Raw genomic sequence first — 26,603 nt, 5'->3', positions numbered from 1 at the left:
ATAAATAAACTAATAGAAACCCGAAATTAAAAAGTTGAGTTAAAAAGTAATAATTAAATTAACTTTTTAACTTGTTAATTACCTAATGTCCAGCCTTAAATAATACCGCTGGTTGGTATCTACCACACATAATATGACTTTATGTAGTATGAAGTAGCTGAAGTTGACTTATTTTAACTAGTCAACTTTAATAGAATATAACCGCAAATTCTAATTCCATATAGGTAAGTGTCTTAAATCAAATTCTAACACGAACGATGAACTTAAAAATTTGTAATTTTCATTTGAGAAGTTTATCTTATCATATACTTTTCTGTTTCGACTAATTGGTAATTTTATCGATAAAATGAAAAAGTTCAATTTCGTGTTTCCTAAACTCACGAGTTAAAATAGGACGCAATCGGGTGAGTTAACAACTATTTACTGCCTTTTGTGACGGAATTGATAAAACCCAACGTGTATGCATTAAGTATAAATAATATATTATAAAAACCTTTAATTTATATGGTACACACTACCTTATGTTGGTGCGTGACGTCAGGATATAAAACGTCCAGAAGACGGAAGGTACCTATTATAATATACTCACTTCGTTGGCGGCGGCTCTACCGTTTAACTCGCGCGTATATAACATTATTATCGCCACCCCGTTGACGTTGGAATGGTGGTGAAATATTGTTCTCCGGTTCGTCGAGTTAAACGATTATTATCGAATGGGGGAAAACAAATGAAATGATAATCATGGCCTAATATATCCGTTATCGGTTCTCAGAGTGTTTATATAGTGCATCTAGTAAAACAAAACGTATAATATCAAATTGTTTTTTTCGTATACAATAAGTAATCGATTATCGGTACACTAAAACCCTGGAATTTCACAATTAGATGACCAAAAAGCTGTACAATATTACAAAAGGTGATTTATCAAGCATTATCACCTTATCACCACCGTTTTTTTAACTAAATGATTAGAATTCTGATTTTCGCAATTTTTTTATATACCTACTTAATGATCATACTTTAAAATCCTTGAGATTTTTTCATAGGCATTATTTAATGATTGTGGCAATACAAATTTCTATTTTTACACGAGAACCTCTCACTATTTTTACTGTAAATTATTATTGGATTTTTATTGTTGAAATTGTTTGATTTACCCACTTCAAAATTTGTACGAACACTTACTAAGTTGTAAAAATGTTGTTATTAAGGATAATTATTATAATTTATATTCCTCAAATTTTTTTACAAAAAATGTAGTATAGTAGTACCTATATTTTATATATTAGGACTAGTGTTTAATTTACTTAGACTATTTTCAAAAATTATAAATGTTGATAGATTAATAGTTAAGTATTAACTATTAAGTCGCTATAATGTCACAAATATTTGAATACTATGATAATTCATTACGTAGGTACGAATAACGATTCTGAGTGAATATAGGCCGTCTGTCAGCTTTTATTACTAAGTTGATAATAGTATTATTCTGTATAATAATATTATATTATATACGTAATTATGATAAGTTGATTAAATTTTTTCCAATAATATTGTAATTTATTATTAGAAAAAGAAACCAACAATAGACCTAAGCACTCTAAGCAAAGATTATCGAACATTATAGTGATCGAGAACCCTGAATAATTATTGATAAATATATTAAAATTTTAACAATATTATTCGTATTTATTTTTTCATGATTATTTCTTAAAGTACTGAGAATTTTTAATTTTGATTTCTCAAATGTATCAACTAAACCAATTTGCTATGATAAATATATATCGAAGATGATAATCGGAGTATTTTTTTAACTAGAAAAACTGTATTTAAAGACAAAAATAAAAAAAAACCTACACCATTGAGAAATCAATTCAAATTTATTGTTCCACTCAGAATCTAAAATAATAATAACAATAATAGCTTAATTATTTATTTACTTATTACTATACATTTATTTAAAACAACACGATTTACTTAAAAATAAACTTTTCTGATCTTCGTTTGATAAAAAAAAAAAAAAAATTATATCTGAGTTTTTTAATATCTTGATAAAAGTAATACTGTGCCGTCTGTGCCCTTTTCCTCCTCAAGTTGGACGCACTTTGCGGTCCCCGGCCTAAATACGACACTGACAGTCGTATCGTCGTGTCACGTGCGTTCGAGTGTTTTTCACACATTAAAAGCTCAGACGTAGGTACCTCTATATATTATATTATATAAATAATTCATGGGTGGCTATATTTTAGTTATGATTGAAGTGTTATAGTGACGCGTCAATCGGTGTGGTTAGGCCTAATAAATAATAGAGTGTCGAGTTTAATGTCATTGAAACTGCAGCGTAATCAATAAAACCGATAACCATAGTATTATACGATTGACAAACGCGTGTCTCATGCTTATCGCGTGGGCCAAGAAGATCTCTCCATAAATACAATCAGCTGTACGGAGTGGTAACGAGTCCTTAACGTATATAGGATACATCATTTATCGAAATATTTCAAGTTGCATTGTCGGAATTATACGTCTCATACTAGTTCAATTATTATTAAAGATATGTACGTATAGTACGCATATTATGTGCGTTTGTCCATAATTACAGTTTGTTACGTCCAGTAACCGAGTATACCAGGGTACCAATACATAATATTATAATATCCTTTTATTCGGAAACAATAATTTATAACTATTGTCGTTTTGCTCTCACATATTTGTCGATTTAAAAACGTTATATGTAGATACATTTTCTATCTCCCCCCTCTCTCTTTCTCACTCTTTTTTTATGTATATTTTAATAACAACACATTATTACCATCTATACTTCGTGATTTACTGAGCATGCTCGCCGCCCTTTTTCTTCTTCGATAATACAGTTATCTTGTTGAAATTTTAAATATACCTAGTTTTTCTCAAATACCATATTTTCCAATTCTTTTTTTACAAAAACATTTTTTGTATTACTAGTTTATAGACATTTATAATTTGTAAAAAATTTCCAAGTATAATAAACAATAAATCTAATATTAAATTTATTTTATATTTGTGTAAAACTATTTTTAAAGAATGTTATCCTTAGATAAAATATTTTAATAACTGATCAAATAATTGTTCGAATTTTGAATAAAGGAAATCAAACAAAAAAAAAATTCTTACTAAATTATTTTCAGAAAAAAATGTGGGGAAAGGGGGTTAATTTTAAAAATATAATTTTGTAACACCTCTTAAGTAGAACAAAAAATCTCATGAATTTGGTAATACTATAGTCTTAAAGTATATCTGAAAATTCAAAATATTAGAATTCAATAAATTCATTATTAAATTAAAAAATGGAAGTAAGCATACTTGGTTAATCACCTTGTATATATAATACTTCATTGCATTGTATGTGAAACATTTTATATGGTTAACCGCTCTGTTTAAGATTTTGAATGAAATAAGGAAGCTATTATTAATGGTTTATTGGTTTGACAATGTTTATGTACTTTATTTTTGTTTTATTTTGAAATTTGCTTAACATATATTGTAATATATTAAAGGAATTTATTTCAACATCTCAATTTATTGAAAATTATGGAGCTTTAAGACGTTATAGTTATTTTATTATTTCTTTACTTCAATGACATAATAATACAACTGATAATATACAGTGTGTTCAGTAAGTTCTGAAACGGCCATTAGACTAATTTGAACTGATGAACAATATTAGGTAGGTATGATAAAATTGATGAGATTATTATTATACATATAATAAATTATAGATGTAAATTCATTCAAGCATTCCAGAAATAAAATTTACAAGCAATTATTAAATAGTCAAAAAAATATAAATGTATCATTTATTTCGGAATTTTTAGCCATTTTTATTAGTTATTAATTATATTTTATATTGACAATCTTTTAGCTACTTATTATTAGTATATACTATATAGAATTACATTTACAATTTATTATAATTTATTATATTTATGAAAAAAAAAAAAATCATATTTAACAATAAATAATATTATAACATTATATTATTAAACAGTTAACTTTAAATAAAAATGTGGGGAGGAAATTGTCCAATTACCTTATTTAATACTATTGGTAGGAATACAATATTATTTTATTATTATTTACAATTACAATATATTTAATGTTATTCATTGCATAAATAATAATTACAAAACTAATTTTATTAGATTGTATAAGGAGTCACTAAAGATTTAATGATTCAATATTGAGCGAATGACCTGTTAAATGTGATTGAGTGGACAGTGAATCATGATTGGGCCATTATATATCTTAGTAAACCATTAAACGAATAATTGTTTTTAAACGTAATACGGCATACCTATGTATTAAAATATTTTTATATTATATTAATAAGTTTAAACAAATAATTTTCATAAAAAAAAATCTTGAAATTTAACACATACTCTATTAAAAAATTAAGTAAACACTCTAATATATAATATGATTATTAATAATAATATGTACTCATCAAGCTTTAAAATGTGTTAATGATTTAAATTTTAAACTAACATTACGTCCTGTGAGCTATATGGTGTATTTATTTGTATGTTTATAATATATATTTTATATTAAAATTAATTTTCCAAACTGTTAGTAAAATAAAGTACATTATTTTAAATAAATTAAAAAAGTGAAAGTTTAGTTTCAGTTTGTGACAAAAGTAGTTTTCAGCATAATAAAAAGTCACTCGAAAATTATTGTGATCTTATAGTTTGGCAGTAGGGTTGCTCTAATTCTTCTTTAAGAGCAACCCAATTACACTTGAACTGAACATAACTTTCAAAGTTCATATCTAATAAAAGATATAATATATATAATTATATATATATATATATTAGTCACAAACTCAACTAATTATATTATTAAATTCAAACAAATTCTATAAATATTTTTTTTTACCAAATAATCTAATATATATGAAAAATAGATAATTATATATAATAAATAACCTATAAATAAATATAATCTTGATAATTATTGAATAATATAAATTTAAATTTCTAAACTAGTTTTATTTGTAAGGAAAACATTCTGTTATATTTGAAAAATTATTTAAGTTCACGAGCCATACGTAAGTAGTAGTAAAAATTTACATTTTACATTGAGAATTAAAAAAACTGTCAAAAACACTTGAAAATATAAGTACACAAGTTGAGCTTATGGATAGTTTTTTTTTTAAATATTGAATCAACTTAGATAATCACTTGATGAATGATTATGTTAAAACTTTAAAATATAATAGGTACATCTTTTAGTATTAATATGTCATTATACTTATATATACTTTTATGAAAATACTAAAAGTTGTTTATTTTATTACCACTTTAAGTAAGATTAATTTATATTCTTTATAAAAAAAATTGATAATATTTTCAATCACAAGAACTTATTATTTCTTAAAATATTATCAATCTTGATTATTTGTTTGTACAAAAAAATTGTTTAATTTGTATTACTTATAATTTGTATATATATATATATATTATATAGTGTAGTAACACAGTATACATAGGTTTTGTTTGATTTTTATTCCTGTGATACACCGATACACGTCATTCTCAGATTTAAGTAGGTAAGTAAATACAAATTTCATGAATCATGATTTAATCGTTATAAGTTTTATGAAAGTTTTTGTTTTGAAGCGTAAAAAGTTATATAAACTTTAGTTTCAAGAAAAATATTCTCATCATTAAAGCATGCAAATTAAATAATGTACCCTTTATTGATGTTATGTAGGTACGGTACCTACCTTGAATAAAATTGAATTACCTAGTGGCTAGTGTTCTTGTTTGTATCTTACATAAATTGTATTATCAGTTAGAAAAGTTATTTTAATACCTACGTGAAGTAAAAACTATACATTTTCATAATGTGTTATTAAATATTTCTTACTATTTATTTTTTAATGATTTTTTAATTATATGTTTATAGTTGATGAACACGAAAGATATTATTTGGCTTACATATTTTGCGAATTTTCATAATATTGTTACTATGATTAAACTTAATTAAATTGTCATAAAAATATGAATTGATGATAAAGCTTACACTTTATTACATAATGTGATAAATTAAACAAGTTATTGCATAAAAATAATAATTTAAATAAATATTATATAATATGGTTTTATTAATAAAAATTAATTTTATTTCTAGGTAAATTTATGATGGCCCTTAGATAGGTATTTTTCTTTTTAAACGCTGTCAGACCACAATATGTACTTAATATTGGTGAATTTTGTGGTGTCGACTCCTTTAATTTACTATATTTTCCCTAAATACGATATTTCATTAAAACCATCTGTGCTCTAAATACTAGTCTGTGTGGTTTAGTGGTTTTAGGATGATTTTCCTATTGGATCTAGAAAAAAATTCACTGTACAATGAAACGAGGGAGGAATGGTATTCTTAGTTTGTATATATATCGTAGAGGTAGGTTGACATTTTATATGAAATATATACTAGCTGAGCAATGAATGACTTACATGGAATATATATATATATTTGCTTAGTGAATTAATCATAATAGTTTATAGCAAACATCTCAAATATGGCGGTTTGGGTGTACAATTAATAAATTCCATACTATACAGTGCACATATAATCACACTTTTACTCACTCTCTCTATCTCTCTCTCTGTATAATTATCTCTCTAGTATACATATACTTACATAGGTTACAAACTTTTTGTCAAATCATGAACAATTAGTGCCCTACATTTTTTTAACGCTTTTTTTATTATAAATTAAACACTGAAAGTTTATAAGTCCATAGAACCAATACATTTTACACAGAAATAAGTTTTAAAATAAAAAGTATAACAATATACTATATTACAGTACTAAGTGTCGTTCAGTCTCATTTTTTTGAAGTTTCACCCATACTAAAAAAATACAAAGACCCTAAATACCAGTTAGTGTATGTATACTATTAACGTCATACAGCAGGATTAGTGAAAATTTGGAATGTATTGTAACTATATATACGCATTAATCATAAATACATAACATACTGATACGGCTATCATGTTGAGAGTTAACAAAAAATACTATTTGGAGTTTAGGTGTACCGATAGCGTTGTGAAATAGTAACTGGCGTAGGATGACTACAAAGACTTTTTCGCATGGCTTATGCGAAAATGAAAAAAATAAATAAAAGGAAATATTTGAGATTATTTTTTTTTTCCAATACGTTATTGCTTTCGCTCCAAATGCATTTGAAAAAAAATGTATCAACAACAGTACATTTCACATCTGGCTGACTGGATTTTGATGAAACTATACATATACGAGAGTACCGATGCCTGTTTAATAATTTACGTAGATTCTCAATCTATTATTATTTTTATACATATATATTATATGACATATGTATTGTATTTTACGCATCATGTATAGGGAAAGAGATTATATTTTTCTGGTTTGCTCTATTTTATAGAAAATGGGAAAACTTGGGTGTAGCTATTTATCGCGAAGATCATATATATTATACATAGGTAATTACATACAAACTAATGAGTATGAGTGATTACAAATAACGACAGATTATTTAAATTTATGAAAATATGAAAATTACATTTAGTTTATTCATGTACATATGTAGTCAATCATTATATCGGCAGGTTAAAATGCTGACAGTTTTTTAACCAACATCAGAGTATATACAAAATTCCGACAGGTCATATCAAAAACGATGGACAAGTAGGTACCGCTCTGCTGTACATTAGGTATTGTAGAGTGGGTCACTGTAATGGATGTGTTAAATTTGAATTTAATGATTTATCATTGTACATAAAAAACGATTCTGAGCGAAAACTGTCTGTCAGCCTATGTCACTACCTAGCTATTAAAGTAATTTATTTTATTATTCGTATTACGGTAGGTTGATTAATTTTTTTCCAAAAAAAAAAAAAAAAAATAGGATTTGATTGTTACAAAAATGTATACTTTGACAATCATACCATATTATATTAACTTATGAGTTAATACAAGTTTACGTTAAACAGTGGGAATAGGTTTATGGTATTAATACGTGAAATATCTAAGTCTCTGTGAATAATATTACATTTTCAAACCTTAGCTATAAAAATTTAATATATTTTTTACCACAAAATACTCGTAGTGTGGAAATTTTAAAGATTTTATTGAATACAAAAAATTGTGCTCATATATTTTTATTATTAATTTATAATATATAAATATTTATATAACATGCAAATAAAATAATCACTTATGTAAGATCTTTTTATTAAATTTTAACCTAGTAAGCAGTTTTTTGTAATTTATTAAAAATGAACTAAAAACATTGAAAAATTCAAATGTTTATAAATAATTTAAAATTTGTCAAAATATAGAACATAAATTATGTATAGAAAATGATACTATAGTCATTTAATATAATTTTCAAGTATTTAAGTTTTATTACGATAATTTGGGTAATGTTTTTTTAAAAAAAAACAAAATCGATTTTGTCAAATACTGATTACGCATAAAAATTCCTGATTTTCCTTATTTTATTTTTTGTTCATTCCGGTTATTTTGAAAAATACTAAAAATGTTTTTTTTTAACATCCCTAAGTATCATTTAGATCCAATTTTAAACCAGGAACCACCCTCAAAGTTGAAAATTTAAGAATTTTTACTGTCTCAAAAGGTGATGACAGATGAAAAACGAATTAATCGTTCTGCTTCGGATCTAAAATAAAAGAACACACTTATTTTTTGACATACTGGACTTTGTGAACACAATTTTACAGCATAAATATATTATAATCCTCACTTTTAATAATATTATTATATCATAGTTTGGGTTATCGTTGAAATTTATTTTATTCAGTGTTGTACATTTATATAATTTTGTGATGCGTATAAAAAAAAATTGAAGATATTATATTTTAAAAATCTAAAATTATTTTATAACATGTTACTCGTTGTATTTAATATTATAAAAAAGCAATGATAATCCAAGGTAGTTTAATTATTATTTATCATTACATTATTTATCTTACAATACATAAATTGAAATGTTCAATGTATTCTTATTCTATTTTTTTCAGTATTTAATCATTAATTAACTGTATATTCCGAATTCATAGTAAAAAAAAATTAACAAACATAAAATACGGCACTATATTGTTGTATTTAAATTTTAATGTAGGTATCTCAGATAATGGAAACATTGACAACGGTATGGTTCGGTTTATGAACTAATTCGATACTGAAATTGGCAATCGACGTATAGCTAGATTAGATATAAAACTTAGAACATTTTTGAAATTGGTTTAAACTTTTTTTTTATACTTTCCTGGTATTTTAAAAAATAATGTTTGAAACTTTTATTATAATTGATATACTAATCTATACGTTACAAAAATAAGGACAACGGTATTGCATTTTATTGTGTGATTTAAATAGCAAACAATAATTAATTGTTACTTAACTTTTTTTAAAAAAAAGCCGTATAAATTTAAAATATCCATCTATTATTTAAATAATAATTTTTTATAGTCTATGATATTTTAAGAATATTTAGAGTTTAGACTAACGGTATGCTTTTTTGCTACATACCTATCATACACACCGTTCTATGTATTGTCAGAATTTATTTCGTGCTAATAACAATATTACATTATGATGATAACATATTATAAAATGGTTTTGGGCTAAAATTATAGTTTTACATACCGTATGTATTAAAACTGATATCAAATAAATTATAATGTATCTTTAAGAATAAAGTCATGTTTTCTTCACGCATGATAATTTTTGGTAAAAGATATTTTATCATTGAATTAAAATTTAACTCAAAACACACGAAACCTAGTAAACCTACTATAAAGCAGACTAATTTTCCTGTAATTTTGTTAAATTTACACCACATATATTTAATATTATACATATTATTTACGTATAACATAAACTATTATTTAATATTCCTCGGAATTTTGTTCCTATAAAAAGTAGGTGTTTCGACTACAAACATTTTAACCTGTCAACGTTTGATATACCTGTCGCTGGTTTGAAAGCTGTAGTTTTAACCTGTCGATAATTTTACTATAAGTGTTTTTGAACAATATCCACTAACGTTACATTTTATTATTTTAATAACCCGTAAAAATACATTAACTTTTTTTTTAATGCTTGTATTTATTTAATTTGTAGATATTAAGTATCTGTAGTTATTTAATTTAGTATTGTATAAGATTATTTTAGATTAAAGTATATAGTATATAATTATATTTTGACGGAACAAAAAGGGTAATAATAATTCAAGTTTACTTACATACAATCACATAATATTATAACAGATCGTTAATACTAAGTTACATCAAAAGAAAAATTAACAATATTTTTAATTAATTGAATCGAGCAAAATAAAATTAAGTGATTTCGTATTTTCTTAATTGATTTTGTTGTAACAATTCGTTAATTATTTAACTTTTATGCAACATTTCACTGAGAAATTTTAATTGACAAACCTAATACACGTGTTTATGTGCTATATTTTTATGTACTGTCTTTCAATAGTATATAATACATGTCAAATATATATTATGGTATATATACCTACTTATAAAATATTATAATTTTACGTTATTTAAAATTACGCAAGGCAAAGATGTATTTTTTAAATTTGTATGAAGCTATTAATTAATACACAATAAAATATTCATGTGCAAATAATCTACAGGTATATATAAAAACAAGTTTTTGTAACTTATAATTTATTTACTAAAAAAACTTAATTATTAAATATGGTGTGTAAGTGTTTTCATTCATGAAACCATATTAAATATTTAACGATTAAATAACAACTGTTGTTATATTATTATATATTGGTTATTTTTAAAAATAATGATCTGCACGATATGATAACTAGGGGTTTGTTTAAAGTTAAAATTTTTTTCTTTGAATGGTTTGGGTCATCTTCCCAACCCCAGCAACTATGGTATCGCGTATACACAATCATCTTTATAGTATATTATGAATAATGATTTTTAAATAGGTGTATAAATTCATAATATTATGTAGGTATGTTTATTGGCCATAAATCACGTTCAATCGTAAACTTATTCGTCGGTCGGTCGTGAATTGTTCTATCAGGTTGATATATATTATATTATTAAAGTCGAGTCAGTCAATAACGATGATAACGATGATGATAATAATAATTTATCACTGTACCATCGCCACTGCCGAGTGCAGTCGGCTGGGCGGATTTCGAGTCGACGCGATGAAATATATGCTCTAACTAGATATTATACACCTACGCGTATATTATATAAAGGGAAACAGCAAAGTGTGTGACAGCTGGTCCCTAAACTTTCTCGCATTGTCGGTGCCCGTCGTTTCGCAAATCCTTGTTATAATATAAAAACCGTGTCTGAGTTTTCGCAGTTAACCACCGCCGTTGTTGTTGTTTTGATTTTGGCTTGCGTAAACTCCATATATAAGCGTTAATAATATAGTTTTTATTGGGAATTGAGTTTAAAAAGAAATAGCACCGTAATTGGCCATTATAGAAATATTTGTCCCCTGGTAAGAATGATCGAAAAGCTGCGATTCTTACATTAAAAAACTGCACGAAATTCGAGTTTAGCGTTTATTATTATAAAAAAGTTTAATTAGTTATGTTTCTGTGCCTGATCATGTCGTAATGACTTTAAAATTTATACAGTGTTCACCTATTACAGATATTCATATTTATCATAAAAAAAAAAACAATTTATTTCATTTCAAATGTTACTAGAATTTTGTTGCATAAAAACGAAATCGAAATGTAAAAAAATAAAATGGAATTGATAACGGAATAAATTAACCAAACATTTTTATAATGGAAATTTAATGTAATGTTTTAACAACAATTAAAAAACAATTAAGTTAATCAAAACCCAAAAGTATAACTAGCTAGTTCAGTTAAAAGTTGAAAAAAATTAACTTTTTTACTCTTTAATGCTCATCCTTATAAGTTCTAATTATACATATTACAGTAGGTATCGTTTTTCATTTTCTCTAACTTTTTACACATTAAATGTTTTATCGAAACACGCTATAATATGATATTATATAATATATACCTACGCATTATATACCGAACATCATCACTTACGATGTATTAATATGATACTACAACAGTATGTTACGTCGTAGCTATCCGCGCGAAAGTCTCTGTAATATTCATAACGATGTATCAATCGGTTATCGTCTATCATTCACACACGAAACGTATCATGATTGATAACTAAATATTGAAAACGTTATTGTACATAATATTGATCATTTTTACGTTGATTGATAAGTTATATGCGTATACAATATCATCTGGGCCATTTTTTGACAGTTTCACAATTTTTCTTTAAACATATTGGCGGTGCTTTTATCAATCAACAAGTGACAATAATTTCCTAATCAGTTGAAACGAGTATAACGTTTGACATATTACCACGATTACATAATAATATGATAATATGTGCGTGCAACTCAAAACAAGGACTTGTTTATTTAATGTGTACCTTTAGAGACATATTAAACGCAACGTTAAATTTCATAATTTAATCTAAACATGATGTATGCACAAGTTTCTAGTATAAATTGTTATAGATGTTTGAAAGTTTTTAACAATGACAATATGCCATATTTTGTTTTCTACAATAACTGTAATAATAGTTTTAAAAATCGTGTCAATAATATTTTTATTATTATCTAACGGAACACCAAATCGCAGAATTCTTATAGTATTGCCGAAAACCAATGTTCTATACTGTTGTTATGCTTTATAGTATATACAATCAATATACTGTTATTGACCATTGGTTTTTGAACAATGCTAAATACGTATATAAATACCCGTTTAAGAAAACAAACAATTATTTGAACGTTTTAGAAAAAAGAATTTATAGCTCTTAGTAATGTTATTGAATTTGAAAGTCGTGTTCACAAATCACGGTATTATAATATATTTGTACCTATGTAGGGCTATATACATTATACACCCCCATGTGCGTTCGCATTACAATACACATTCGTCTGTCATGATATTACATTTAGAGAGATCTAAAAGACAAACAAATCATGCGTTACTAACGATTGTGTATTGGTAAAGTACACATATTACATATATATATTTAAATGTATATGCATACCAGTCCGATGTGAAATAATAAAGTTTAAGGGTGATTCATCGATTTGGCGTTCGTGTGTGTACGACAAGACGTTAAGAGAAACGTTCCATAATAAATGACAAGGGTTGAAAATATCGTCGGCGGCAATGATAGATGAGTTATGAATCTCATTTAAATAACTAAAACGAGCTCCAGACGTCTGCAAACTCGTAATATAGTTCCGTATCCTAAAGAAACCGTTATTATTATTATTATTATTACGTATGAGACTATCAAATATTTTTATTATTTTTATATTTATACTTATATTCAATAGACATTATTTTTTTCATACCGTATAGATATATTTCAAGTGTATACATAAACCCACTCCTAATTCGAAATGATAATTTATTCGAAAACCGATTATTATGTTATTAAATATATAAATAGACACGTTTCAGCTACAGTTGTATATTACATTATTATGAAAAGTATATATTCTTACGAAAAAACAGATCAAACATAATGCTGCGTCGTAAGATACGATTTTTATCATATTATGCTTTTTATATTATATAACTATTAACTAGTGTTTAGTTACATGTAATAATATATATGTATGTGTGTATACTGTATATATTGTAAAAGAAAATCTGTCTCACAAAATATCGTCCATTTTAGCCGTAACAATAATTCAACACTCTTCCGTCACCCCCCCCCCCCCCCCATTTATAATCTTGCTGTACGCGAATATGTTCGACCAGGTGCATTTTACTATCCAGAAGTTACACGTAAAATTGTCTGGTATGTACAAGAAGAAAACACCACCCGGGGTGGTACGCCACTTATTTTATTAGGTGTGAACGGTCATTAAGTGTCCCCTTCACCACTGTATCATCACGGTAGAAGGAATAAACCCTTTCAGAGCACTAGCTGATGCGTCACAAAAACCAAAAGGCTATTATGACAGCCGACTATATCCATTTGTCTTACACGAATTAATCACCGGTTTATGGTCTAAAATTCGTCTAGCAGACATCCAATAAACATTGTGCTTTCGTAGCATTATTGATAGTGATTATAAATAGGTACCTATTACGTGCTTATTTGACCTCGGCATTTTTCGTAGAAGGGTCAGAGTTTAGTACAAATTAACGTTTTTATTGGTTTAAAACTTATCTTCTTTTTTTTCTTTTTAATCGAATTTCGACCTCGATAAAAAAATCTATAATCCATGTATATTATTATATACCATTTTAGAAAATGAGTGTTTACCTTTAAAATAATCATCTTATACCTATAACCTATATACCGACATTTTTAATTGTTAGAACATGAAATACTAAAAAGGTATATGTCAAGTTCGTTTGTTCTTTCGTTCTTATAACCGTAGACTTCATATTATATAATATTTAAAACGATTTATGAAGTTTGATACTTTATTATTTTAAAATATTTCAAAAGCAATAATAATAAAAAAAAAATATTTTTTCTTGTGTTAGGTATAATATTCGATAGCTTTAGAACGAAAACTTATTAATTTTTTTTAAAAATTTAATCTAAATATTGATTATAAAAGCTTAATAAAAAACTTTCATATATTTATTTACTAGATACTTATAAATAGTTGTATATAGTTATCAAAAATTAAATACGTATTTATAAATTAAAATTTAAAATAAAATAAAAATATAACTATTGGTGCTATTAGACAAGATTTGGTTAGTTTAACTAATAGTTTAAAACAAATTAAACAACTCTAGGATAATGCATAATCTATTTGCATTAAATATATTTTGTATTATGAATACAGAATAATACAAATACAATTATTATTATTTCTAAAAATATAATTAACATTCTTAACAATATTTGTTAGTTGTTAACAAGAAGGTAACCACTCTGTTGTACCTACAATAAAAGTACTTCTTCATTAAATCGATCGTTGTAATGGATGATCTGTTGTATTTCAATTCAATGATAATCCATTGTAAATAGCTACTTACGAAAATCGATTATAAACGGAGAATATAATATGCCTTTATTTTTATGGTTATTTTAAAATTTATTTAATATTAGGATTAGCATACAGTTTATATAGTGAACTTATATTATACTATCGACTGTATTTTATTAATTTATTTTACTATTAGTATTAAGGTTAAAATAATTAAATTAAGGTAATAGCTTAAATTAATCTATACATTTTTTTAAATGTTATCACGTATAGTAAATTATAATTATATAAATTAATATTTTTGAATTACTATAAAATAACAAAAATCGTTTATTATCCAATTGATTGAATACTTTGAGATAAATTTTTTTTTTTTTTTAAAAAATAGTAAATTCTTTTATGAATATTTGATGAAAATTCTAAATCTCTATTTCCTCATTTGAGTGCAAAAAAAAAATAAATTTTATTTTTATTGAAATTTGTTTTTGTGTAAAAACTCCAATTTAATGTTGATTTCGTTTTTCTAGTTTTACCTAACCTTTTTTTTTCCCCATGAGTTTTGTATAGTATTATTTAGATTTAAGTTATTATAAGAAATCATTTTCAATAAGAAAAAAAATTATTATAAAAAATGTTTTTTAATCGTTTTTATTCACAAAAATATGTATAGAATTATACAATTTAAAATTTGATTTCAAGAATGGTTAAAAAAAGATGATGTTTATAGTTGTTTATTGTTTATAATGTTTTTAAAGTTACATAACTAGTTAGAATAATTCACAGGCAAGCTATTATGATTAATGACTTAGGATTAATAACAATCGAATATAAAATTTAAAAAAATTATAAAACTTACAAAATATATGAGTATTACAATATTCTCGGGTGATAGTGACACAAATTAATTATTCATCGTTGTACAAAGGACTGCATTTTTTAAAAATATTCATAGGATATTAAATGAATAATAAAATGTACTATAACAATAGATATTGTATCAACAGTACTAAAATGCCAAGAAACAAATTTCAATGATAATAATACAAATAGGTCAAACAATAAACTAGAGAAAAACATGGAATATCGTGAAAATTTGATAAAACATAAATAGGTACTTCAAGCGAGGGTGTTATACAGCTTTCAGTTCAAGTTGCATGTGATAATGTGATACTATAACATCATTAACTATACAGTTTCATAAATGGAAACTATTGAAAATAATAAAACTACGTTAATAGTTTTATAAATATATAATATTGGTACGTATAAACATAACGTCTTTATCAAAATCTGAATAAAAGTTGTTATCCAAAGATGAAATATTAAACACTGTGGAAAAGAAAACAATTTCAATAAAATCACGGTTTCTGATCAATATTTTAACGTATGACTTTTATTCAATGATCACATAAAATTAATTTTTCTTATTTTACTTTTAAATCTTTAATTTTAGAAAAATTATATTTTATTTAATAGGGAATGCATGTACATAAATTCATACTTATTTATACTAAAATAAAAAATGCTATGTAGTCACGATTAGGTAAACAATTTTGCATAAAAATGTGTAAGTCTAAGTAAAGAGTGGTATGATTATATAAATTTGATTTTTAAAGATACATTAAAAATTAAAAATTATATCATAATATAATATTAATGAAAATGTATACCAAAAATGTATATACCTACCTATGTACCTAATGCCTAATGCCAACTTGTATACATTTTGATTTAATTTTAACAAAAAATTAATAAAAAAGTGAAAAAAGTGACAGTATCCATATCATTGAGTCCTACAAATAATTTATACACTTATAATAAAACTACTTACATTTAAACGACCATTAGACATTATAAGATATTAAGGTATCAATTAATAAGCATCGCTAAAATGCTAAATTTAACAAACGTGTATTACCTTTATCTTTAAGTAATATTAATGCTAAAAACTGCGCAAATTAGAGGACTTACAATTACAATTGTTTTATTAGTACAAAAAACGATATAATAACAGAATAACATAAACGGTTTTAAGTTCAAATTACTGAACCTTGCGGTATCTTTCTCGTATAATATTTAATGCGAGCGTGCAGATGTGTCCGAATCCTTTTTACTGCTATAAAATAGCTTTAAAAGCAATCAAAAATTTAGTTATTACAAGTGAAAAAAAAATTCTGAGAGTAGCTTTGAATAATATACTGAGTATACAACAATGCGTGTTTTATTTATTTGTTGTTTTTATGCATATATAGACACTTTATATAGTGGGAAAAATGTTTCAATCTTAAACTTTGAATATTTTTTTTCTAGAAAATTGGAACTAGTTGATATTTACGCGAGTAAAAAATCTTGAAAATGTAACTCAAGGTACTAAACAAGTCGTTCATGTAGCAGCTTTAAATTATTAAAAAATTTATTTTTACATTTTTTTTTTTTAAAGTAAAACTTTTTTTGTGAGGGTGGAACGCCTAAAAATTTCATTACGCTAGACTGCAACGACTGTGACGAAAACAAATCCATCGTATGAATGTTGTATTGGTATGAGCGCAAGAGAACAAATTATGTTATTAAATTATTAGAAATTATTTGTTGTTCCTATTAACTGTTATTTCATATTAATTTTATTTCAGTCCAGTGTTTATAAAATAATAATAATAATATGTAATATGTATTTTAAAATCAAATAACTTACTTTTTTGTTGGCCATGATTGATTTGTTCTTAAATATTTTTTCTTTAAATATTAAGTTCAACAAGTAACAGCAAAAGGTATTAATAACGAAAAGAATATAGTATAATAATTAATAATAATATTATAATAAACACGTAAAAACAGTTAAGAGCTTAATAAGATTATGAATCGTATTATTATTATTTATTTAATAAATTATTACTTAGATAACAATACTGTAGTCATTGCTATTATTAAAAACTATAAGCTAAATAAGCATTACAATATTAACAATAAATTATTATTGTATTTAAAAATACAAAAATTAGCTATTTCCATTATCTCGAAGAATGTTTATTTTAAAATAGAAGTAACTTAAGGTATTCGCTGGTAACATGATCATGGGAGATTATAAATTAATTTTAATATTATGATTTCTAAACTCTCTGGAATAGTAGGGTTACAGCTGTTTTCGCAAGAGGTAGAGAAAAAATGTCGTTATTAGATTTCATCAAAAAGTGAAAAATGATAAAATTCGAATTATTTCCTTTTTCATTGAGGAAGTCGATGTATATAATGTGTGATCTAACGTATTGTAGTGATACTTATGTAAGTGCGATTCCGTTGTGGCAGTTGTACGTGTTGATTGTTTTACATTGAAAATAAAATTCAATTGTCAATCATATCTGTCCATGAATAGGCACTTAATAAGGTAAGGTTAATTATAGTATTATAATTTGACGAGACATGAATTAAAACTATTAACACGATGCTTTGATTTTAAATGAATGGCAACAAAAAAAAAAAAAAATAAGATTATAAAAGTCTTTCTGTGCACTCCAATATTTCAAATTAATTAAATTAAATACATTTTCAGTAATTATTAGAAGTATTACTTCCCTAGAGCGTATTGACTCACACTCTAATAGTTTATATAATATTATAAGCGTTTAAAATTGACATTTTCATAAATTAGATAGATTAAAATCATAAGTTTTTCAAATTATGTTTTAGTGAAAAATTTATAAAATGTTCAATTTTATTAGCTAAGACTTGTATAAATTTCATAAAATTAGTCGCACATAACTCATAAGTAAAAAGGCAGGCCTATTCAAATTTCTAGAAACTCGATTTTGATGAATTAATTGAAAAACCGTTAAAACTCAAATTTTAAATATGAATAATCAACTTGTATTTTAATGTGTTTACTTACTTGTGTTAACTTAATTTATTAATTAAAAAAATACTGATATTACTATACGAGTATTTTCAAAACTAAATATTACTTAAACAATTTTAATGGTGTTATTTTTAATATATAATTATTTTTTTTATATGATGAGTAAAAAAGTAATTGTAAAGGGCGGAATTAAAAATATTACCTCCAGATGACATATTTTTGAACCCAGCACTGATTATATCTGATAAATTTAATATTAGTTATTTTTATTCATACAATGATATTGGCAAAAAATAGTTCAATCTACCGTATTATTAAAATAAAAATAAATTATCAATGGAAGTATAAATATGGGTATAATAAAATATCCTTATTCCTTAGTTATATTGATTGAGAGTCCGTATCTTTTCAGAATCGTTTTTCCTCGAATGCAATAATTATTTATTATTGAACTCAAATTTAACAAATTCATTACACTAACTTACTCAACGACGATTTACACCTATTAAACACAAAAGCGAATTCCATGACTAATTTATTTTATAATATAGTCTGTCTAAAGTATTTTTCATAAATTATTATTTTTTGATATGTTTAACGATATTCTTTCATTTCGTTCTATCATATTTACATCATATTTTGGAAATTTTGTATAGCTGTTTAGTGCCAGTACTTCTACTTAATAATATGTCTATCTAAATATCAATTAAAATTTTATTTTTAATTCTCACTTAAATAATAATACGATTACGTGTATAATAGGGATGCCAATAATCCACGGAATCCAATTACAAAACCTACTAAGCTTCTGCAGATAAGTATGACTAGAGCACCCGTGCATTTTGATATCCACACACACCCTTTTCTAGTACTAAAATTTGTCAGCAGATGGTTATTTTTTTTAAATTGTATTATTAAGTATAGTACATGTTTATATAAACGTGCATTATGTGTGTGTATTTTTTTTTTTTTTTTAATCAAAACCCGTATCGAACCTAATACGGTAATAAATTGCGCGCTCCCGGTAAAAATATGTTTGGTTGTTAGACAAATTTGTCCCGGAGCAACAGCAGGGGTAGGTATACATTCCGACTTTCCACCCTTTAATATTGTGTTCGTGTATATATTATATTCCGCTTTTTACGGCACATAATCCCTCCACACCTCAACCACCCCCCTCCCAACAATTCAACCGGCCTCACAGCTCGCGGCTAGTGTATTTTATTACTTTTACACTGGGCTCAGACAGTGGTCTGTATAATTTATGACCATGTTAATTTTCCTTATGTAACAGTTAATAATTACATTAAACAGTACACGGGTGGAAGATTAAAAAAAAAAAAATTGCATACACACAGTTTATTCAGGAAAATAATAATATATAGGTTAATATTATACTTATACATGTATATTTAATTGTATGTGAGTTTAAATAATAAAGGAAAAACTTTAAACATCTCATTTGATTCGTATGACAATATACTAACATACGTACTCGTAGGCTTAAACGAATGCAAAATATAATGAGCATAATATTATTTAATCTGAAAGAATATTATAAATATTTAATAACTGTTGGAATATCAATCGTATTCCATAATATTATGTCATATGATTTTGAGAAACAAACATAATTATCGAATTTAGTACAATATACAATTATTATAGTATTTGAATAAATGATTTGCTAATAGGTACCTACTTTAAATTTTTCTGTATTAGTTTTGAACATAATATATGGTAGTTTTACTTAAAAAATTTACCTAATAAAGAAGTATCGTATGTATTTTTCAGCTTGTAATAATTTTCTCTAAGCATCTGTGTGGTAGAATTAACATTAGTCGATTTTATTAAGAGTTTTTTGATTTATTATTTAGAAAACTATATGCAATCTGTAAACATGTAATAAAACAATCAAATAAAGATATCATAGATTAAATATACATTATGTATAATATTTAAACTATGGTCTATGGGGATACCTATATGTATATTTCAATGCCTTGTTGGCGTGTGGGAAGAACCATCCAATGATGTGACGGCACTCGGCCGTGAGTTATTACTTCGGAGTTGAGATATGAGTTTAATTGTTCAAACAAAATCCCTAAGCCACATTTTCATTAAGTTTTAAATCAATAATCGCATATGACGTAAATAATATTAGGTATTAAAAACCACCCGTAATAACTATATATAATATACTGCGATAGGTAGTTTTATATCGATTTTCAGACTTTTTATACTTTTATGACGTGTTTCGTAGCAATAATTTAAGAAATCTTTAAGTACAGTATATATTTACATTATCGTAAGTGTACGATTATAATTCAGAACATTAAAATAATCCCGCAAATCGAAACATCATCGATTTACTGAAGAGTGAAGGTACATATAATATTTCGAATCCGTTTGGAATTTGTATCAACGCATAACGTTTGTATATTTTATTTTTTCAATTTATCCGGCTCGCCAACTCTCGTGGGATTTTGCTGAAATGCATTTCGGCTTATATCGACAGTGACGTTCAGCCGCGAAGTCATGGTGTACCGCAACAGCACAGCGTAAAGCAGTTCGCGCCTGTGAAATCGAACCCTCGCAACAATCATATATTATATATATATAGGTACAGGATTAAATAGATTATGTACAGAGTGATCCGTTTAACCCTCTACGCCAATTTAACGATCAGGCAAAAGAATAAGAAAGGTTATATTATACATATATATATATATTATATAGTAGGTAATAATAACAATAACTAAGGTGGTTAAAACTAATTAAAAAGTTTGAGTTGATAAGCCAAATTGTTTATTTATTCTTAAGTTTTTAACTTAACTACTTAGTTAATTAATTTTCTGATTAATTTGAGAATTTGCCTTTTTTCATTGACTAATGAAATAATTTAGCTTTTTTTAATAATTTAAAAATAATCCATCAAGTTAAAATTAAAAAATGTTTTTCAAATATTCGGTCTTTATGGTTTTTCTTCAAAACTACTGTATAACAATACCAGGCGCGTACACAAGGGGGGTTCTAGGGGTTCAACCCCCCCCCCCCCCCCCCGAAATTTCAGGAAATAAGTTTTATTATTTATAACCTTAGGTTAGATTATATAAGAATAAAAATTTAAAACCAAAAACCCCCCCAAAATATTTTTTTTTTACGCGCCTGAACAATACAATACATATAGTATAGTTTTAATTTAAAAAAAAAGGTTAAATACAATAATAATAATAGTTTTAGTATACCTAATATTATGATTTTGGTTCAACTTGTCGATGAAATAATATAAATACAAATATACTCTTTATTATGTAATCCACTTACAAATTAAATAATAGTAGATTAATATTTTTCCATGTTAACTTTAAATTTAATGAGTTAAATTTGTTCTTTTATTCACATAGTCATTGGGTTGTATGTTGTAATTTAACAATCTTTTGTTCACTAAGTTGAGATAACTATTTTCATTGTATTTTCCACCTTTGATGATTACCTGTAGGAAATTGCGATAATAATTGAGACTTTTATTTTGCAAATATGAAATTAAATATTATACACGATATTTTTTTTATTTTAATAAATACCAACATTTAATAATTTTTAGTTCTTTAATTCCAAATCATGTCGATCAGTAAAAATATAGTATTATAGTATAAATCCATAATTTAATATATTACTACATATTTTATTGTACTAAAAAAATCGATATTATTAAAATGTAACTTCTGAGAATGTAAGCATTAAAAATTAAATTCAACACTCTGTATATATTATATTATGTACATATACACGAATGTTTGTGTACGATAAATTTAAGTTTACCTCTACCATGACCCGTCCCTTCGAGTGTATATAATATACGATACGTCAATCGAACCTGAATTTGTACTGCAATCTGGCGCGGCAGCCGAATAATTCGCAATTTAAGTTATCGCAGATCATCACTCTCGCGTGGTTTTATCGGAACTCCGCCGCCGCGTAATTCAATCGATCAAAAGTTAAAATATCGGATTAACTCAATAAGTATATTATACTAAAACATATTATTTAAATGAAATGATCGTTATCTCTCCATATTTGTTTATGTATTTTGGCTTACCTAAAATTAAAATTAAAAAAAATATGTTTTCATTGTATTATTGAACCAGAGCTGTCGAATTGAGTTAATTACAAATAATATACATACCTACTATAAATAATTTCTATGATAATAACAATATAAAAGTTAATTCATAAAAATATGTTTAAAATTTAAAGCAGCAAATGGGAAGCATAAACATATAGAGAAATGGCTGTCAACCATGTGTGTCCCCTTTTTAAAAATAGTTATGGAACTTCTGTGCACAATTTGAAAGTTCTGCATAATTAGTTTGGTTTGGACCAGTTGAAAAATTACAACCTATTTAGAACAATTATTTACCTAAACAAGAAAAATATTATTTTTATAAAATTGTTATTTATAATATTTAATTCATATTATAACATATTTATACCCATAATTATCTAAAATTTGATATGCACGTTTTTTTTATATTAAATGTGACAAACGTTCGAATTGCAGGTTAAACATTCGAAAGGTTTATCCCATATATTTTGATACGCAAGCTTATAATAATAAGTAAAAAATAACACGAGCTCATGACTGTGAAATATAAGAGATAAAATATAAATTAAAAACATTTTTTATATTGTTTTTTATTTTAAGTAAGTAGAAAAATGTATACATATAATGTCGTAATTTAATGTATAAGTTTTGATAAAACCAAATACTAATATTTTATTTGGGCATTGTTACAATAATTTATAACGTTAACAAATTGTTTTTAAAAAATCTATAAACTATTTAAATATTAATTTCACCCGGGAACCTATTCGGATAAACCCTAAAAAAACAACCCAGTAACCAATTTTGACATTTCGGAATCAATTCAAAACATCTGAATAAAACATTCTATATTCTGGAAGCTTTTGTCTTTCGACCAATTGAATTCTCACCTTATCCAATTATATTGTTGTTGTCCACTATAATTAATAATATAATAACGTTGCACATAATAAAATATATTTATATATAGGATATATAAATATAAAATCTATTCAAATAAAAATTGAAGAAGTGATTTGAGAAGTGAGGATAAAACAAGGACAAAAAATACAAAATTGAATGTATAATAAATATTTGATTTTATTAGATCGAAATGCTAATAATAATTACACACTGTTACTCGTAATTGTCGGAAGTCATTGTCATTATCCTGATTCGTTGAAAGACTTCACCAAGACTTATCGTATCCTTTTCCGCTGGTACGAGTACAGTTGGCTCAATCCCCAATTCTATCTCTCTCGTTAGATTAGGTAGAACAACAGCTAAGGAGATTTGAACAAGTCACGTTGTTTGTGTCCCAAAGTAGCGGTTGATAGGAAAAAGCAACGTAGGTCTGTGGCAATACTTGTACTTGCAATTGCTACACTTCACGACATTATTTATTTGTTTATAACGCAAAAAATATATATCTTAGAGACTGTGCCATTAATATATTATGTTAAGCATTAATTTGTGTGTGCTTGTATCAAGTGAAGATGCATATTATAATAAATAGCATGTAATAATTTTATGGTGACAATGCTATCATAATATATTTTAGATTTAATTTAAATTGCTATATGAATAGACATGTTGAGCGTAAAAATTTTACATAAAAAAAAAAATGGGTGGGTGGATGGGTGGTTAAGTACTTTTTTTTAACAGCGTGTGCTCTCAAAATTCTTCTACTTTCAAATGGTTTGAAATATTGTTTTTCATACGCACAATTGGCTTTGTAACATATTTTTAATGTTTATGTGGAAACAATTTATCAATATTGTTATAGGTATACTTTTAAAATGTGTCATGACCCTGCATATTATGTGAGCATTTGTGCAATTTTTATAATGTAAATTTTTAAAATGACCTTTTCAAAAATTTGTGCATCAAAAATTTATATAATTTCGGATATAATTACCTAAATGTTCGTAAATGGTTATCTTTCTAGATACTTCCTGCGTATTAATATAATATGTTTTATTTATTACGGGATGTGAAAATCCGTCGACAATCATTATATGTTTACAAAAACTTGAGTATGTAGCGTCCGTTTTATCCCGTGAATCCTCTACAAATCGGTATATTTTATTATTTAAATTTTAATTTAAAATTTACTACATGTTGCGTAAAAGTAAACAATTTACAAATTAAATTGCGATTGTTTTCATTTCATAACAGTATAAATACGTTACGAACCGGTAATTTCAATAAATACGTTGATACATTCATCGTATACCTTAATAAACATGAAATATACCTATATTAAAATACAAAATGTCAAAAGATTTAAATGGTTCTTTTTAATAATAAATATCCTGCATTACATTTGTGACTTAACCTTTTAACCGTGACAGTATAATATAATATACTATACACCTAATATAATGTATATTTAAATGACAGCTGAATAAATTACTTTAAATATCAATATAAATTGTATTCTGTATAAATAATATTACAATTTATAGTTCTAAAATCTATCTGGTTTCTGAGTCTTAAAAAAAATATATACAGTGAACCACCATCAATGCGATTCGTTAACGAGTAAGTATTACATAGTAATACAACATAATGACTTCTTAATTTCATTATAACTCATATATAATATTATGTCTATTGTTCTATTCAGAACTAAATATCTCCAATTTAGTAATTTAATTCGTATAAATGAGGTTGATATATTTTTACATTAAACTGACCATCTTGACGTCATTCTTGATCTATAATCTATAATTTATGTGACGGGATTTCATGTACTACCGACAAAGAGAAAAAGTTATATATAAATATTCATTATACATATATATAAACAAATACACACACACACACACACACACATATAATATACAATATTCTTAAAAGATAACGAGTTTTATGGGAATACCCGAATGTAAAAGATATTTTGTCATAATATGGCATTATAGAGTAAATTGTTTTGGATACAAATAAACAATATCAATATGGTTTTGGATGTTATGTACTTAGTCGACACGTAATTTCATTTTAAAAGTAAAACGTAAATTAAATCTAGAATTATGTTTTTTTATGTTATTTTATACAATGACGAGGACTACATTTTCAAAACTCGTACCTAAATCGGTTAAACATAAAAAAAAAATGTTAACATGTTCAATATATATATTATTTTAAAATACGAGTACATTTATAGACTCACTATAACACTTGTTATGTTATACATTTGGAACTAAACAGAATGCAGATATTATATTTTAAACTAATTTTATTTTATATATAACTCGTATAAACATATCAGCATTTTATGTACACAACAACTCAAAAATAAAAATTAAATAAATACATATTAACAAATAACAGTAATAATAGATACAATACTGTTCTTCATCTTACACATAATATTTCTTTTTATAGATAGTTAAGTCGATATTATAATTGAGTTCTAACTTAAATCTTGGTAGTACTTAACTAACTCCTACCAATAGTAGGAGTACTATACATATATTGTTATAATATAATTAAAAAAAAAAAATTGAAGTAGAAAGTAGAAAGTTGAAAAACAACTGATTGGATAAAAAAAATACAATAATTATAAAAATGTTGTAGCAAGAATTT

At 25.3% G+C, this 26,603-nt stretch overlaps 1 protein-coding gene across 8 annotated transcripts in view; it reads left to right on the top strand.

The window, feature by feature from the left end:
- LOC114128469 (calmodulin-binding transcription activator 1) overlaps window positions 1–26,603 on the top strand; it is a 117,506-nt gene that overhangs the window by 34,319 nt on the left and 56,584 nt on the right. Inside the window, exon 1 of one of the 8 annotated variants that reach the window (XM_050205939.1) lies at window positions 18,281–18,457. The exons of the other annotated variants lie outside the window; for them this stretch is intronic. The gene's annotated coding sequence lies outside the window, so the exon portion shown is untranslated. Of the gene's footprint in view, window positions 1–18,280; window positions 18,458–26,603 lie in introns of those variants that run through there. 8 annotated transcript variants of the gene reach the window in all.

Source organism: Aphis gossypii, chromosome X (assembly GCF_020184175.1).
Source record: "Aphis gossypii isolate Hap1 chromosome X, ASM2018417v2, whole genome shotgun sequence".
In the NCBI taxonomy this organism is placed as follows: domain Eukaryota; kingdom Metazoa; phylum Arthropoda; class Insecta; order Hemiptera; family Aphididae; genus Aphis; species Aphis gossypii.
The sequence above is the reverse complement of the archived record's forward strand: the minus strand, read 5'-3'. Positions and strand labels throughout refer to the sequence as shown.